Source organism: Vombatus ursinus, unplaced genomic scaffold, assembly GCF_900497805.2.
Source record: "Vombatus ursinus unplaced genomic scaffold, bare-nosed wombat genome assembly UNPS02014775.1, whole genome shotgun sequence".
NCBI lineage: Eukaryota > Metazoa > Chordata > Mammalia > Diprotodontia > Vombatidae > Vombatus > Vombatus ursinus.
Window position 1 is genome coordinate 1,849,121 of NW_020954553.1, and position 18,078 is coordinate 1,867,198.

Genomic DNA, 18,078 nt, shown 5'->3' on the forward strand with positions numbered 1-18,078 from the left:
CTCTCTCTCTCTCTCTCTCTCTCTCTCTCTCTCTCTCCCTTATCTCTCTTTCTTCTCCCTCTATCCCTTCCCTGTCCCGTCCTGCACCCCCTCCATGTGTGTATGTGTGTGTATTTTTATGTCTATGATGTGAGCTCATTTCCCACATAGCACCTGGATAGCTCCCCATGCCTGCACTATACAGGTGAAAACAGCTTCTGCAGTGGGGGCCACCCAGGCTAAGGTGGCCTGTGGTTATTAACCTGAGGTATGTGAATTTGTTTTAAAAAAATATTTTGATTACAATATTTGGATATAATTAGTTTCCTTTGCAGTCCTATGTATTTTATTTAATGTATTTAAAATATTCTTCTGGGAAGGGGGCCATAGGCTTCACTGGACTGCCAAAGGGATTTATGACATAAAAAAGATTAAAACTCTGGATTTAGGTCAACTGCTTCATTTTACAGGTGAGGAAACAGAGGTTTCCAGAAAGAAGAAAGGTTCTTGTGGAAGGTCACAGAGTGAGTGAATGCCAGGGTCTAGAATGGGAATCTTTCTGCTTCAAGTGAGCCTGCCTAAGGCCAATGTCACCCACACTACTGGCCTTCTGAACTCCAAATCCCTGAAACCCAGGACCCCCTTCCCTCCCTCAGAAAATGCTTTTTTTTTGTCTTGGGAGTTCACGAAGTCTGGTGATTTCCTTTACATTGCATCCCTTTCCACCCAGGTTGTCCTTCTCTCTCCTGGGGAGATCTGGGTTTGTAAATCAAACCTCTTAATTAGAACAGCCTGGAAGACATAGGTTCCCAAGAAGTAAATCACGTCCCCTGCGGATAAATCAATCCTGGACCTAATTGCAGGTGGCATACGTCGGTGCAGGGAGCCAAGGCTGGTTTGTAAATCAAAACTTATACCTGAATTTACCAAACCCACCAGGGGGATTAATAAACCTGGAGTCGGTGGAGGAACTGTAGGCCGTTAACATACGATGTCACCAATAACTACCCTAAATCATATTTGTTACACATTTTACACACTGAGCTGAGCAACTACGTTGGTCCCGTGATGGGTTTGGGGCTCTGTTCATGGCTGGGTGGGTTGGAGGAGCCTGTAGTCAGATGTGAGCAGCTTTCTAGGGGTCAAGCTTCTCTAGATGGGGGGGGGATATGGGTGGGGAAAGGGGCCAGTGCCTATGACCAAGACCCATAAACCTGTCCTGTAGATTCTTTTAGTCTTTAATAGGTCTGAAGAGGTTTGATGAGGGGGTGGTGGTGATTGTAGGTGGATCTGTGAAAGAGCTACTACCAGTCCTTTCCTGCCCTCCATGGTTTTGGAAGTCATTGAACCCTCTGGCCTATAATGATAAAAACAGAGAATCTTTTAAATGAGATTATACATATATTACATGTGAGACTGTAAGCTCCCCATTAGAGTTTAAACTCCTCATGGGCAGGAACTATGTCTTACCTGATCTTGATCCTTCCTCTAGCTCTGAGACAATGGTTTGCACACAATAGGTGCCTAATAAATATTTTATTTTTTTCATTTTCTCCCCACAATCACCTGAAGTGGTAAACCTTGTTGTTTTTCAGTCAAATAGTCATGTCCTACTCTTCATGACTCCTTTTGGAGGTTTTGTAGCAAAGATACTGGAGTGGTTTGCCATTTTCTTCTCCAGCTCATTTTACAGATAAGGAAACTGAGGCAAACAGGGTGAAGTGAATTGCCCAGGGTCACATAGCTAGTAAGCAGCTGAGTCTGGAGTAAGTGGAATATTAAATTCTAACAAGCCTGTGAGGTAGGTTTTATAAGTCTCATTACCCTCCTTTAACAGAGGGGGAAACCAAGGCTCAGAGATGAAGTGACCTATTTAAAGACATACAGTGATAACATAGAGTTAATGACAGACCCAAGATGGGACTCCAAGGCACCTGGCTCTTGAGGTTGTTTTTTTTTTTTTTAATCATACCACATTTATTTACTCAAAGGACCCTCCAGGGTGAGCTCTGTGAGGGCAGGGAACATTGTCTCCAAGCTCTGTATTCTCTCCAGAAAGCACAAGAGATGCTCAGTAAGCTGTTGAGTTGGAAGCTCTCCTCCCCTTAGAAATAACTGACACTTATGTAGCACTTTAAATACGGGTCCTCTCTGTGCCACATGTTGGCTCTGTGGCTGCCGGCATATCATCAGACCTCTCGTTGTTCTTAGCTACTCCCTAAGAATTTAAGTTGTAGAGAATGCTGACCTGCATGGGCAGAGAGAGTGTCCTCATTAGGCATTTACCAAGGAAACCACAAATCTAGTTCCTGTGCCTGTACAGCACAACATAATTGTGCTATAATACAGTAATATTTTACATGAGATAATTTGTGGTTGAGTCAATTAGTTGTGTCCAACTCTCCTTCCTGATCCCATTTGGGTTTTTCTTGGCAAAGATCCTGGAGGGGTTTGCCATTTCCTTCTCCAGCTCATTTTACAGATGAGGAAACTGAGGCAAACAGGGTGAAGTGACTTGCCCAGGGTCACACAGCCAGTAAGTATCTGAGGCTGGGTTTGAACTCTGATGCTTTATCCACTGCACCTCCTAGCTGCCCTATATGAAATAATTCAACAGTTACATTAAATGAGATATTATAATATCTCATTCCAGTCTCAGAGCAGCCCTATAAAATAGGAATTATTATCCTCATTTTACAGATGAAGAAACTGATTCTTTAGGGGTCACACAGCTATTAAGCATCAGGGGTGGGGTTCAAACCCAGATCTTCCTCACTCTAGACCCTCTGTGCCAGCTTGCTATTGGCTGGCTGTCTCCAGTGCTTGGAATACCGTACTTCTTCAACTCACCATCCTGGCTTCCTTTAAGACTCAGCTCACATCTCACTTTTTTTTTTGAGGCAGATGGGGTTCAGTGATTTGCCTAGGGTCACACAGATAGTGTCTGAGGCCAGATTTGAACTCAGGTCCTTCTGACTCCAAGGCTGGTGCTCTATCCACCGCACGACCTAGCTGCCCCATACATCTCACCTTCTATAGGAGACTTTCCCTGGTCCTGCCCACTGGGCATGCCTTCCCTTTGAGATGACCTTTCCTCTTCTCTGGCTATCCTTTGTAGGCTATCTTTTGTCTTTCTATGTAACCCCAGTGGTTAGCACAGTGCCCAGCACGAGCTTGTCCCCTGACCATCCACATCCAGAGCACGCTGCCTTCCTTGAAGTCTTGGAGGAAGGTGAGGTTAAATTATTAGGTAGTTAAGGGAACAAACTCAGGCATTCGCCAAGCCAGGTCACTCCAATCAATATCATTAATAAATAAAGGCAAAACCCCAGGACAATGCTGTTTGGTCGATTGCCCTTTCACAGAGGTCATCATATTGTTCCAAGGAGTTAATTGCCCCTCGGTAATGTTGTTTTGTCTAAACAGGTATTTTTACAGAATGGATGGATGCTGTTAGGTGGGGGTCCCCATCATAGGCATCAATCAATTAGCCAGTCAACAATCACTGACTAAATGCTTTTATTTGCCCTGCACTGGGCACATACAAAGACAAAAGTGGGGCCTTTCCTTGTTCCCTCCCTCTCACCCCCTTCCCCACCACTGCCTTCCTCCTAAGGTGCCTTCTATCAATACCTATATTCCATATATAAAATAATATATAACTATATTAATATTATATAAGTATATATGATGTAATAATATTACACATTAATATATATTATTACATGTATCTTAGATGTACCTAGCTATATTCATGTTATCTCTTCCATGATACTGTGAGCTTCTCGAGGGCAGTACTGTTTTTGCCTTTCTTTGTATCTCTAGCATTTAGCACATAGTAGGTGCTTAATTGTTGACTGACCAAGTCCCTGTCCTTAGGAGCTTATTATCTAGTCAGGGGAGACAGCATGTGGCTATGCAGGTATGTACAAAAAATGGTACAAGATAATTTTGTCTGGGAGGTGAGGAGACAGAGATGAGGGGGGGAAGGAACTGGCAATTTTGGAGAGGGGGGCATCAGGAAAGGCTTCCCAGACAAGGTGGCTCTTGAGCTGAGCTCTGAAACAAACTAAGAATCCTGAAAAGCAGAGGAGAGGAGGAACTGCATGCCACGTGTGAGGAACAGTTAAGGCAAAGGCATGGTGAGAGGAAATGCAGTGTTGTTTATGGGCAACAGTAAGAGGCCAGTTAGGCTGGACGGTATTGTTCATGAATGGGAGTAATTGGGCTAGAAATTGGGGTAGGTTGGAACCAAGTTATGAAGGGTTTTTAAAGCCAAACAGAAGTCTCTTTTGATACCAGAGGTAACAGAGAGCCATTGAAGTTTATTGAGTAGAAGAATTATGTGGCTTATACAGGTAGTCAAATTTGCAAAGGTCTTAAGTGGTTGAATTATTGTACCTTATCTTCTTCACTCATCTCTCCCCTTTCTCTCCTGTTCTTCCCAATCTGGTAAGAGGAGATGGAGGGGGAAAAAGGGTTGGAGCAAGATGTGGCTAAGATTCCTATTTGTCACTGGGAATAATAGTAATAATTGACATGTACATAGATGGGGTTTTAAACTTTGCCAAGTGCTTTACATTGGCTATTTCATGTCAGCTCCCTCTGCTTCCCTCCCAGACAAACAAACAACACCATAGGTATGTATTATAGGTATTATCCCCATTTTATAGATGAGAAAACTGAGACTTACAGGGGTCATGTAATTTATCCAGGATCACACAGCAACTAAGTTTCTGAGGCAGGAGCTGAACCCAGGCCTTCCTGACTTTAGGGCTGACGCTCTACCTACTATGCCAGTGATGGGTAAATTAATGAAATTTTAGAAAATGAAATAAGGACATATTCTCATTCAAATCAATCACTCAACAACCTTTATTAAATGTCTGCCATGTGCCATAGGGTTCTGTGCTGGGCCCTAGGGCTACAAAGAAAAGAAGGAGAAATTCACAGCACTCCTAAGGCTTCTAGTCTGAAATAGGAGACAATATTCACATATGAAAATAAAGTACTTTACAAAATAAATGCTTGTGGTGTTTGGGGGTGGGCTGAGGGCACTGGCAGAAACAGGGGAAGAAAGAGTCAAGAAAGAGTTCCCATTGAAGGTGGTACTTGAACTGAGTTAAAAGAAACTAGGGATTTCTAAGGAGTGTGGATGAAGAGAGAGAGCCTTCCAGTCGTAGGGGAGGGCCAGTACGAAAGCCCAGAGGCAGGAAATGGGATTGTCTTACTGGAGGAAGAGCAAAAAGATAGATTTGGCCAGATAATAGAACATGTGAAGATGCACAATGTATAATAAGGCCCAAAAGGCAGGTGGGGGCCAGATTGTAAAGGGCTTTAAAAACCAAACAGAAGAGTTTCTAGTTGGTCCTAGAAGTCATAGGGAGTCATTGGAGTTTATTGAGTAGAGGGAGTCACATGGTCAGACTTGTGCTTTAGAAAAATCACTTTAGAGAATTTGGCTCCGAAAATGAAACGAAATTGAATTTTTTTAAGGAGGAAAATCACTTTATCATGGTGTTTAGGATGAATTGGAATGGGGAGAGCTTTGAGGCAGGGAGGCCAATCGTGAGGCCACTGCAGAAGACCTGAGGTCCTGTACCAGGGGGATATCAGTGTGAATATAAAGAAAGGCAAGGTGGTAAGTGGATAGAGCTGACCCTAGAGTCAGGCAGGCGGAAGCTCGAGTCTTGTCTCTGACACGTACTGATTATGTGAGTCTGGGTAAGTCACTTAACGTCTCAGTGGTCTAGAAAACTTTCCTTTTTTTTGACATAAAAACAATTTGTTGATATAATTTGTGCTTATATCCCTTTCCCTCTCCCTTACCAAGAAAGCCATTCTTTATAATGAAGACTATTTTTAAAAAGAGAGAGGCAGAAAAGGCAGTTCAGCAAAATAGAGTCTGACAGTATATACAATTATCCACACCTATAGTCCCCCACCTTCACAAAGAAGTGCACTTTCTAATCTCTTCTCCTGGGCCAACCTTGGTCATTTTAACTGCTTATTTTTAGCCTTTTTACATGTTATTTTAATTTATATTGTCATCATTGTGTATATTATTTTACTCGTTCTGTCTAGATAATCTTATGAGGGCAGGGACGGTTTCATTTTTGGTTTTGTTTCCCCAGAGATTAGCATAGAGTCAGGTATGTAGTAGGTGCTTAATAAATGCTTGTTGATTTGGTTGATTCTTGACACCCCACCTTCCCTTTTTCCTCTCCTTTTCCTTTCTCTCCTCAACATTTCCTTGCTATTTTCTTCCCATCTTCCCCTCCTCTGGCACCCCACCCCCTGACTCCATCCAAGAGAAAAGAGTGAGAGAAGAGATTGAGCATAGCATCTTCAGGTGAAGAGGGACCATGATGAACTAGCTCAGATCAAGGTAGAAGTGTGCAGAGAACAGCCCCCAATTCCCTGTCTTTGATCTCCCCTCTCTCATATATCCCCTGCAAAGAAATAACTTTCCGGGATGACTGCCCAGAGATTTTGATATCCATGGTAGATGAAGACCCCCATAAGGGACCTTAGATTCCTGCCCCTCCCCATTCTCCCACTCTTAGCCCGGGAGTAATAAAAGAAAAAAATTCTACCAGCAGGAAAGGAGGTAACAAACCAGGCTACCTCTTAGGGGTCCCTGAAAGTGTACCAAACGTGTGCTTAATGACTTCTGACCTATTCATTCAATGGAACCTGACCTCTTGAAAGTGGGCAGAGATCTCCTAACTGGCAAATCCAACATCCTTTTCTCAATCCTCACCCTTCTTGACCTCTCTGCAGCCTGTGACATTGCTGATCATCCTCTCCTCTCTCCTCTCTGGGCTTTCTTGACATTGTTTTCCCTTGATTTGGAATTACTAATGGGGAAAGTTTAGGCACTGATGGGAAGGTGGGTGAGAGACATCTAGGCAGGGGTGTACTGGAGCCAGCTCAAACTTGTTTCTAAGAGCTGAATGTTAATTTTTTTTTAGCAAAGCATTTACACCTCAGAAATCAGTAAACACTACATGTTAATGCAGCTAGGTGGTGCGGGGGATCACTGCACTGGACTGGGAATTAGGAAGACTCATCTTCCTGAATTCAAATCTGGCCTCAGACACTAACTGTGTGACTCTGGGCAAGTCACTTAACCTTGTTTGCCTCAGTTTCCTCATCTGTAAAATGAGCTGGAGAAGGAAATGGCAAACCACTCCAGCATCTTTGTCAAGAAAACCCCAAATGCAGTCAAAAAGAGTTGGGCGTGACTGAACAACACACATCAGGGCTTCGTTGTTGACTGTCTAGACTTAAGAAGATGATGGGGAAAATGTTAATAATGGAACATCAGACTTAAAAGTGTGCCATGTCTTTTCAGAGAGCCAGTTGTTAAATATTTACCAGCATAGCACTGTATCTGGATACACTGACCTCATGTCTGTTCCATGTGGTGATCTCTTGAGGTATTTGTATCATGTCCTTTTAAAGTCTTTTCTTCTCCAGGCTAAACCTCCCCATTTCCTTCAACTTATCCTTGTATGGCATGGACTTTGGTTCTTTTAGCCCTCCGTTTGCCCTTTTCTGGATTCACTTTTGTATGTGATGCTTAATATGTGATGCTCAAAAGTGAACACAGTACTCCAAATGTTGTCTGACTGAGCCAGAATATAGAACCATTATTACCTCCCTTGTTCTAGACTCTATGTCTCTTTTGTTGTCGTTCAGTCATTCAGTCATGTCCAATTCTTTGTGACCCCATGGACCATAACACACAAGACCCTATTATCCTCTACTATCTCCCAAAGTCTGTCCAAGCTCATGTTCACTGCTTCCATGACACTATCTATTCATCTTATCCTCTGCCACTCCCTTCTCCTTTTGCCTTCAATGTTTCCCCTCATCACGGTCTTTTCTAATGAGTCCCTTCTTCTCATTGTGTTGTCAAAGTATTTAAGCTTCAGCTTCATTATTTGACCTTCCAGTGAATAGTCTGAATTAATTTCTCTAAGTATTGACTGATTTGATCTCCTTGCTGTCCAAGGGACTCTCAAAATTCTCCAGCATCACAATTCGGAAGTGTCATTTCTGCAGTATTCAGCTTTCCTTACAGTCTAACTCTCTCAGCCATACATTGCTACTGGAAAAACCAGGAGCAAGTGTCTTTTAATTTCATGGCTGCAGTCTCTGTCTGCAGTGATCTTTGAGCCCAAGAATATACAATCTGACACTGCTTCCATTTCTTCTCCCTATATGTGCCAGGAAATGACAGGACCAGTTGCCAAGATCTTAGTTTTTTTTTTTTTTATGTTAAGTTTCAAAGTCGCTTTTATACTCTCCTCTTTCACCCTCATCAAGAGGCTTCTTAATTCCTCTTTACTTTCTGCCATCAGAATGGTATCATCTGCATATCTGGGATTGTTGATATTTCTCCTGGCAATCTTAATTCCAACTTGTGCTTTATCTACTCTGGCATTTCTCATGATGTACTCTGCATATAAGGTGACAATATAGAGCCTTGTTGTACTCCTTTCCCAATCTTAAATCAATCATTTGCTCATTGTAGGTTCTACATTATGAAATAGAAAATGGATAATTTTGATTACATTAAATTGAAAAGTTTTTGCATGAACAAAGTCAATGCAGCCAAGATTAGAAGGGAAGCAGAAAGCTGGGAAACAATTTTTTTACAGCCAGTGTCTCTGATAAAGGCCTCATTTCTAAAATACACTGAGAATTGAGTCAAATTTATAAGAATACTAGTCATTCTCCAATTGGTAAATGATCAAAGGATATGAATAGGCATTTTTCCAAGGAAGAAATTAAAGCTATATATAGTCATATAAAAAATGCTCTAAATCACTATTGTTTAGAGAAATGAAAATTAAAACAACTCTGAGGTATCACATCACACCTATCAGATTGACTAACATGACAAAACAGGAAAATGATAAATGTTGGAGAAGATGTGGGAAAATTGGAACATTAATGCATTGTTAGTGGAGTTGTGAACTGATCCAACCATTCTGGAGAGCAATTTGGAACTATGCCCAAAGGGCTATAAAATTGTGCATACCCTTTGACCTAGCAATACCACTTCTAGGTCTGTATCCCAAAGAGATTATAAAAATGGGAAAAAGACCCACATTCACAAAAATATTTGTAGCAGCTTTTTTTGTGGCAGCCAAGAATTAGAAGTTGAGGGGATGCCCATCATTTGGGGAATGGTTGAACAAGTTGTCATATATGAATGTGATGCAATACTACTGTTCCATAAGAAATGATGAACAGGCAGACTTCAGAAAAACCTGGAAAGACTTACATGAACTGATGCTGAATGGAATAAGCAGAATCAAGAAAACATTGTACACAGTAACAGCCACATTGTGCGATGACTAACTTTGATAGACTTAGCTCTTCTCGGCAATGCAAGGATCTAAGACGACTCCAAAAGTCTCATGATAGAAAATGCTATCCACATACAGAGAAAGGACTATAGGGTCTGAATGCAGATCAAAGCATACTATTCTCTCTCTCTCTCTCTCTCTCTCTCTTTTGTTGTTTCTTCTTTCTCGTGGTTTCTCCCATTGGTCCAAATTCTTCTTTACAACGTAACTAATGTGACTATATATTTAATATGAATGTATATGTAGAGCCTATACCAGATTGCACACTGTTATGGGGAGGAGAGGAAGGGGGAGAAAATTTGGAACTCAAAATCTTATGGAAGTGAATGTTGAAAACTGAAAAAAAAAAAGATTGTCCAAATGAGAAGGTTTTAACTTTACCTGTGAGGTAGGGAACCACTTTGAAAAAAGTGAAATCTTCAGCCATTATAAAGGCAGTAGATTCTCCCTCCCCTGTGCAAATACTATGCTGTTCTTTACCAGGTCTTCAGTCTTGAAATAAACTAGTAGTGGACTGAACTCCTTGCAGTCAATACAAGCATTGTCCCCAGGCTGCAGTCATCACCCTCCCCAACTCAGACCCATAAAAAGCTTCCTGAGAAACAGAAATCCCTTTAGCCTCAGTGGGCTTTTTTGCACCCTGCTACTATGCAAAACAGGGAATGCACATGGAAGGATATTTATAGAGCAGTTATTTCAGGGTCCTGCTGTCAATGATCTAAAGGGATTGCCCTTTAGTTTTCCCTAGGCATTTGAACTACAGGCCACTCTTATCTATAAACATATAATCCTAAAGAAGTTACCTGTGAAATGTAATCAGTTATACAAGAGCACCAAACATCAACCCGAGCTCCTACCCTGTATGGGAAAGATATGGAGTCTCGGAAGTCTCCATAGAGAGATCCACAATTGTCATTTCCCTCTCTGCTCTGAATTACACTTTATACTGTGAGTCGCTTTGGGGAAGTTCATCAAATAAAGGAAGCCTCGACTGTAGCAACTTCTTTTGCACTCACTAACTTGCCAGCTGTGACAGTGACAAGATTAAAGTACAAATTCCAGTATGTGCCATCCCAGAAGCATGTCTACTATAAAGAACTAAGAGCCAGTGCTTTCTTATTACACTTGAAATAATTTCTCTGATAGAACAGAGGGACAGGTGGAAATGTTCTATATATGGTTTTAATACCACTACAGACACAAAAGTCATTTTTCTCTGCCAGGTATTGGGAAGAGTAATTATAGCAACACAGGATGAAATCCCAAGACCACTTCTGTCTTCCATGTCTTTGTCTTAGTTGTATGAAAGGTAATTGATCAGCCTTGGAGGAAAACTTAGCAGTTTTCTCAAGCCCTCTGATTCCAGTGGACTTCCTCAAGCTCACTCTGCAAAGTTGTGACAAGGTCTCTTCATAATACTCAAAGCATTTAGCAGAGGCACTGCTGCTCCAAGTAAAATCAGAAGGCTTCTTTCCTTGATTGTCCAGGGCATAGATGTTGCCTCCAAACTCCACTAGCATCTCAATTAGGTCTACATTCTTTACTTTGGCTGCACGATGAAGAGCTGTCTCATGCAATTTTGCTGCATTCACACTGACTCCTGCATTAAGTAGCACTTTCACAATCCAGGTGCTCTTTTGCACAGACAATGTGCAAAGGAGTACCAGAATGGTAGTCATGGGCTTCTAGATTAGCCCCAACATCAGTGAGAAACCACACACATTCAGAACATTCATTCATGCAGGTTTCATGGAGCAGGATGAAGTATACAGCAGTGGGCTGACCTTCACCCCATGAGAAAGCAGTAGCTTCACACGTTCAATGCTGCTCAAGGCACAGGCATCACAAAGAAGGGTACTGCCACCAATGTTCCGGGCATCCACCTGGGCTCTAGCAGCCAGCAGAAGTTTCACACATTGTGCCTGACCTTGAAGGTCAGCCTCATGGAGAGGGATGATGGAGTCCACAGTGGTCAGGTTGACATAAGCACCATTCTCAATCAGTTACTGTAGCTGCAAGGTTTCACCTTGTTGGGCAGCTTCATGAACAGGTGTTCTATCCACCCAGAAACCAATTTCTCCCAAGGAGCTGTCCATATTCCCATAGCTCTGTCCTGTCCACCTGGTTTCCTACCTTGACTGCTTTCCCATCAAGGTAGCCCAGCACCTGGGCAGGACAGGAGGGGATACAAGGAACGATAGTTTTAATTTTATTCTCTCTCTCTCTCTCTCTCTCTCTCTCTCTCTCTCTTTTGGCGGGGCTAGGCAATGGGGTTAAGTGACTTGCCCAGGGTCACACAGTTAGTAAGTGTCAAGTGTCTGAAACTGGATTTGAACTCAGGTCCTCCTGACTCTAGGGCCAGTGCTCTATTCACTTAATCACCTAGCTGCCCCAGCTCTAATTTTCTTGAGGAGAATTCATCTTTCCCTGTTTTCTTCTATTTCCTTGCATTGCTTATTTAATAAAACCTTTTTCTCCTTGCTATTCTCTGTAATTCTGCATTCAGCTGAGCATATATTTCTCTTTCTCCTTTATCTTTCATTTTCTTTCTTTCCTCCAGCTATTTGTAAAACCTCATCAGACAGTCATTTTGCTTTCTTGCTCTTCTTTTTCTTTGGGATATTTTTTGTTGCTGCCTCCTATACAATATTGTGAATCTCTGTCCATAGTTCCTTAGGCACTCTATCGACCAAATCTATTCATCACCTCCACTTCATATTCATAAGGGATGTTATTTAGATCATACCTATATGATCTGATGGCTTCCCCTACTTTCTTTAATTTAAGTCTAATTTTTACAATCAGAAGCTCATGATCACAGTCAGCTCTGGTTCTTGTTTAACTGACTATACAGAGCTTCCCTACCTTTGGCTGCAAAGTGTACAATCAATCCGATTTCTATATTGACCACTTGGTAATGTCCATGTGTAGAGTTGCCTTGTGGGTTGTTGAAAAAGAGGGTTTGCTATGACCAGTGAGCTATCTAGACAAAACTCCATCAGTCTCTGCCCTGCTTCATTTTGCACTCCAAGGCCAAACTTGCCTGTTATTCCAATTATCTTTTGATTTCTTACTTTAGCATTTCAGTCCTTTATGGTGCATATGACATCTAATAATATCTCATTAAGTGTTTTGGGGGCTGTCATTAAGTGTTTGGGGGCTGATACTGACTGCACAGTACATTAAGTTTACCAACTCTCCCTTAAAAAAACAACAACAACAACAACACAGAATGTGTATATTGAGGCAGCTAAGTGGAACAGTTGATAGAGCATTGGACCTGGAGTCAGAAAGACCTGAGTTTGAATCCTGTCTCAGATTTTTACTGGCTGTGACCCTGGGCAAATCACTTAACCATTACCTGTCTTAATTTCCTCAACTGTGAAAATGGAGATAAAATGGAGTCTTGTTATGAGGACAAAATGACATAACACATCTAAAGTACTTTTCAAAACTCAAAGTGCTCTATTAATGCTAGCTATCATTATTATGCTTGTTATTCCTATCTTGCTGCCCCTGCGCCATCTTGTAATTGTGATTTTGTCATCATCTGTAGAACTTTATCACTATTAAATTTCATCTTAATTGATTGGTTCCCCTATTCCGGAGGCCCAACTCTGTCATTTAACATGTTAGCTTCATGTGCTCTACAAATCTGATAAGTGTATCATTATTATCACCATCCAAATCACTGAAAAAAAAAAGAAGGTTGAACAGCAGAGGGCCAAGCCCAGATCCTTGGGGCACTCCACTGGACACTTCTTACCAAATTAAATATTGCTTGTTGAATGACTCCTCTTTAGGTCCGGTCATTTGCCAAGTTCCAACTCTACCTGTTTGTACTATCATCTCACTCATGTCTCTTTATGAAGTCCACAGGCTTGGTACGATGTGTGTGGTACAAAATTGGAGACTCAGTGGATTATATATTCAAAGCATTTTGTAAATCTTTGAGGGCAATAGCATTATAATATCAGCTTGTCCTATGGAAACAGTGTGGTACACTATGAAGTGCTCTGGCTTTAGATTCAGGAGTCTTGGATTGGAATCTTACCCTTGTTGTTGATGGCGGTCCTTTGTTCTTGAAGAGAGTGATGTCTTGACTTATGCATGAACCTTTACTAGTTGTATGACCTGACTTGAGTCACTTAAACTCTTAGAACTCAGTTTCCTCATCCATAAAATGGGAATAATAATGTCTTTATTTTCTATGGTACCTCAGAGGGTTATTATGAGCATCAAGCAAGATAAGTGATATTAAATGCTATAGAAATACATGGAGCTTGAGGCTCAGAGAGTTAAGTGACTTGCCTTTGGTCACATAGCTACTGAGCTACTAGAAACAGGATTTGAACCTGGGTCCTCAGCACTCCACATTCAGCATTTGATCCTTTGCATCAAATTTCCCTCTTGCTAGGTGAGTTTTAGCTGTTAATTATAACTAAGAGACCAATTTGTAATTGGCAAGGGCTTTACACATACTAGAGGCTTTATTCCTGTTCTCATTTGCTCTAGTGTCTGAATAGGCATCTAATTTAGTCCTGGGCAGGGCAGAATAGAGCAGGGAAACTGCTGATGGAACCCCTGGCTTTACTAACCCAAAAAATTCCCAACCCGGTTCTGGGCCTTTTCCACATGGATTTCTATCTGCTGAGAAGTAGATGGCATTTATGCAAATCTGAGAGCAGCAGGGACATTGGCACATCTGCTTATAAGTACTTGCGGAGAATGGGCACAGGCCAGTATTTGTGCAGCTGCTGGTGGGGCTGTTCTTGTTTACAGGAAGGACCAATAGCACCCCAATTGTTGAATTCAGAATATTTTGGGCCTGTGGTTTTGCATATCTTTGGAATTTGTTCATTCCCAATCAAAACTCCTGCAGAAATTTCACCAGGTCTTTCCCCTCCTATCAGTGTCTTCATCTCCCAGTCGCCGACCCTTTACCCTCGGTGTCCTAGTAGGTCTTAATAAATGCTTGTTGACTTGACCATGCCAACCAAGGCTCAGTTGAAGCAAGGGCATTCCTAGCCTCTAGAAGAGAAGACTTAGCTAGAATGTGATTAGAATGTGGATGATCACTTCTTCAACCTGCTCTCTCCAAGAGGAGTATTGGACTAGAGTCTTATCTGTCTGCCATACTTCAAATATTCATAGTCTTGGGGTTTTATGCTCTCTTTTTCAAGGGTTCAGAATAAAAGAGACTTTCTGTTTATTCTAAAGGGGATGGTAACATATAACTTATTCTCGCCAGTTTAGCTCCTTGCAACCGAATGCTGGTTACACAAAAAATCCCAATAGCTAGTAAACCTCTTTATCAAAGTAAGTAGTAAACAGAAATTGGAGGAGTTATGCAGATTAGAAGAGATAAATGAATACATAAGAGTAAATGAGCTCCTTGGGGGCAGAGAGAGAATGATTTTACCAGGGCAGAGCTAGCTTTGAGTAGCCTCTTGGGTTGTAGACACAGGAAATCCAGGGGCATATCGAGGGCTGATTTCTCCACATGACTGTGGCTCTGGGAAAATCTCCCATCTGTCATTCAAAAGTTGGCACCTGCCTCTCACCCCTCTCTCTTGAGCTCCTTCTCAGCCTCTCCCAGCAGTCTCTCCTAATCTGAAGTCTTTTTTCTACTTATGCAGGTCTACTACATGGAGGGGCCAGGGGACTCTCAGCCAATCAGGAGTCAAGTTTCCCACAAGTTAGCACCACACAGTACCAACGGGGCTGGTCCTCAGGACATGGCCCCTGGCTTGGGGTGGGAGTGGCATGCCACTTCATTTTGAGGAAGACTCTCTAATGGTGACAACTGTTGAAAAGTAAATGGGGTTACCTTGGGAGGTACGGGGGTTTCCATTGCTGGGAGTCTTTAAACAGAAGTTTTCAAACCACTTGTTACAGATGGAATTTCTGCCTAGGCATGGGTTGGACAAAATAAACTGTAAGTTTCTTGCCTGCTCTGAGACACCAGTTCTTATTAGAACGGGCAGTAGAAGATGGGCTGTTATACTTGTCTCTGGGCTCTTCTTTTTTCTATTATCTGTAAACCCAGCTTTGTTGACCCAGTTTTGATTATTCATGTCAACACAACCCAGTGAGATTTTCCTCCTAGTCCTTTCAAAATCTCTGGTCTTCAAAGGTCAGTGGATCACCGTGGCCTCTGTTTACCCCAGCCTGTGCCTATTTTCCTACGCTAACTGATTGTGTCTAGACATTTCTCCAGTGCATGGGTGGCAGTGACCTTGGAAGATGGAATAGCTCTTGGAAAATGAGCAATCATTCTTTTCCCCCTGGAGAAAATGTCATGGAATTATCTGGGGATTTGGGGAAATTTCTGAGATAGATCTCATTATCAGAAAACTCACTGCCTGCTGCCTGCTTCCTCTTCAGCTTCTGCTACATGCTTTGCATTCTTTTACTTCAGCTGATAACAGAATTTTTAATTATTATAATTATCACTTGAAAAATTGGGTTCCTGCTGCAGAAAATTAGAATGAGATCCTGCTACCTGAAAAAAAAAAAGAACCTGCAACTTCCAATTGCGGATTTTGTTTCTTGACACAATGAAAAACAGAAAAGTGGTGTGTGTCCTGAGAAGTGTCCCATATCTGTATTGAGGTGTGAATGCAGGTGTGGAGAGAAGTCCAGGTGTGTGACCACAAGGAATATGGATTATGGTCAATCAATGTGAAAGATGTTGCTGGCTAGTAGGGAGAAACATGGAGAGGCTAGATGGGGAATTAGCCCTGGTGGTCTACTGACTTCTGGGGACCAGAGATTTAGGAAAGACTAGAGAAAATCCTAGCTCTGCCACTCCCTGTAAGGCAGTTAGCCTTAAAACACCTAAGCTTCAGTGTCCTTGTCTGCAAAATGGGGAAGGGGGTGGGTTAGATGACCTCTGAGATCCATCCCTTCTGTCTCCAAAACTATAATTGCAACTAAAATAACTAGTGGTCTAGTGGACATCAGGAAAATGATGCCATGACTCACAAGTGAATTGGATTTAAGTGAGGGAGAGATGTGCAAAGTCACTAACCTCACTTTCTCCTCGGGAACCATCTGGGTCCGGTGGCCAGATATAGATCAGGATGACTGGACATGGCCCCCTCTCTCCTGGTAACCTGATTGGCTCCCATGGGTTTAATTACCATCTCTTAGCAGAGGACTCATAGAACTGTAAATCCAGACTCAGTCTTTCCCCAAGGGTCACCGATTGCCTATTGGCCATTTCAAACTAGATGTCCTAGAAATATCTCAAACGAAACACAGCCAAAACTGAACTCATTGTCTTTTCCCTTAAACCCTCCCCCTTCTAAGCTTCCCTATTTCTGTTGAAGGTTCCATCTCCTCCAGCCTCCCTGGCTCATAACATCAGTTTTGTCCTGGACTCCCCCATCCCATACATCCAATCAGAGGCCAGATCTTGTGGTTTTTACATCTTTCACATTTGCCTTTCTGTCCACTCACAGTTACCTCTTCAGTTTCAGACCTCATCCCCTCCTGCCTAGATTACTGTGGCAGCCTCCCCATCGGTCTTCCTGTCTCGAGTCTCTCACAATGTCAGTCCATCGGGCATGCAGCTGTCTAAGTAACTTTCTATAAGTGTAGATCTGACACTGCATGTAATTACCCTTCTCAACATCAGCGATGTCCTGTTGCCTCTAGGAGCATTATATAAACTCCAGTGTTTGTCTTTGAAAACCTCTTAAACCCAGAGTCAACCTGTCCTTCCAACATCAATGGACATTGCTCCTCTGCACTCTGTGATCCAGCCAGATGTGGCCTTCTCCATGATCCTTACACTAGACACTCCATTTCCTATCTTTGTGCCTTGAACTGGCCATCCTACACTTCCTCTTTGCCCACTTGCCTCAGTCCTTCTCTCTCTCTCTCTCTTTTTTTTAGGCAATTAGGGTTAAGTGACTTGCCCAGGGTCACACAGTTAGTAAGTGTCAAGTGTTTTGTCTGAGGCTGGATTTGAACTCAAGTTCTCCTGACTTCAGGGCTGGTGCTCTATCCACTGCACCACCTAGCTGCCCCCTCCTCTTTCTTTAAGACACAGCTCACAGCAGTTTCTATATGAAGCCTTTCCCAGTTCCTCTGATTGCTAGTGCCTTCCCTCCCAAATTACTTTGTATTTAACTACCTTGTATATACTTTTATTTGTTCACTTTATATGCATGCTGTGTGTATTTACATATGTGCTTGCTGTCTTTTCAATTAGAATATAAGTTCCTTGCCAATAGGGATCATTTTATTCTTCACACTTGGATCCCCAGTGCCTAGCATAATGTAGGGCACATAGTAGTTGCACATTTACAAATGCTTGCTGATTGGTTGATATGATTCTAAAAAACTATAACTACATTTCACTGGATTGTGGAACCATGAATGATAAAAAATGGGCTGAAGTAGTTGGGGGAGAAGAGAATACTGAGGGATACTAGTAATGTTCAATCTTCTATCAGCTTTTATGGGAATCATAGAATATAAGAGATGGAAGATAGGAGATATAAGTTATCCCAGAGGTCATCTAGTCAAACTTTCATCTAAACAGGGATTCTCCTTCTTTGGCCTCCCCAGCAAGGGGCCATCAATGACTGCTCAAAAACCTCTGATACTTTGAAGCCCATTCTCTCCTGAGGTAATCCATTTCATTTTTGGATAGTTCTGACAGCTAGGAAGTTTCTCTTTAAATATCAAGCTGAAATATGCATCT

The 18,078-nt window shown here is 42.1% G+C and overlaps 1 pseudogene; it reads right to left on the bottom strand.

The window, feature by feature from the left end:
- Positions 1 to 10,656: 10,656 nt before the first annotated feature.
- LOC114044963 lies at positions 10,657 to 11,458 on the bottom strand (annotated as a pseudogene).
- Between the last annotated feature and the right edge of the window lie 6,620 nt (positions 11,459 to 18,078).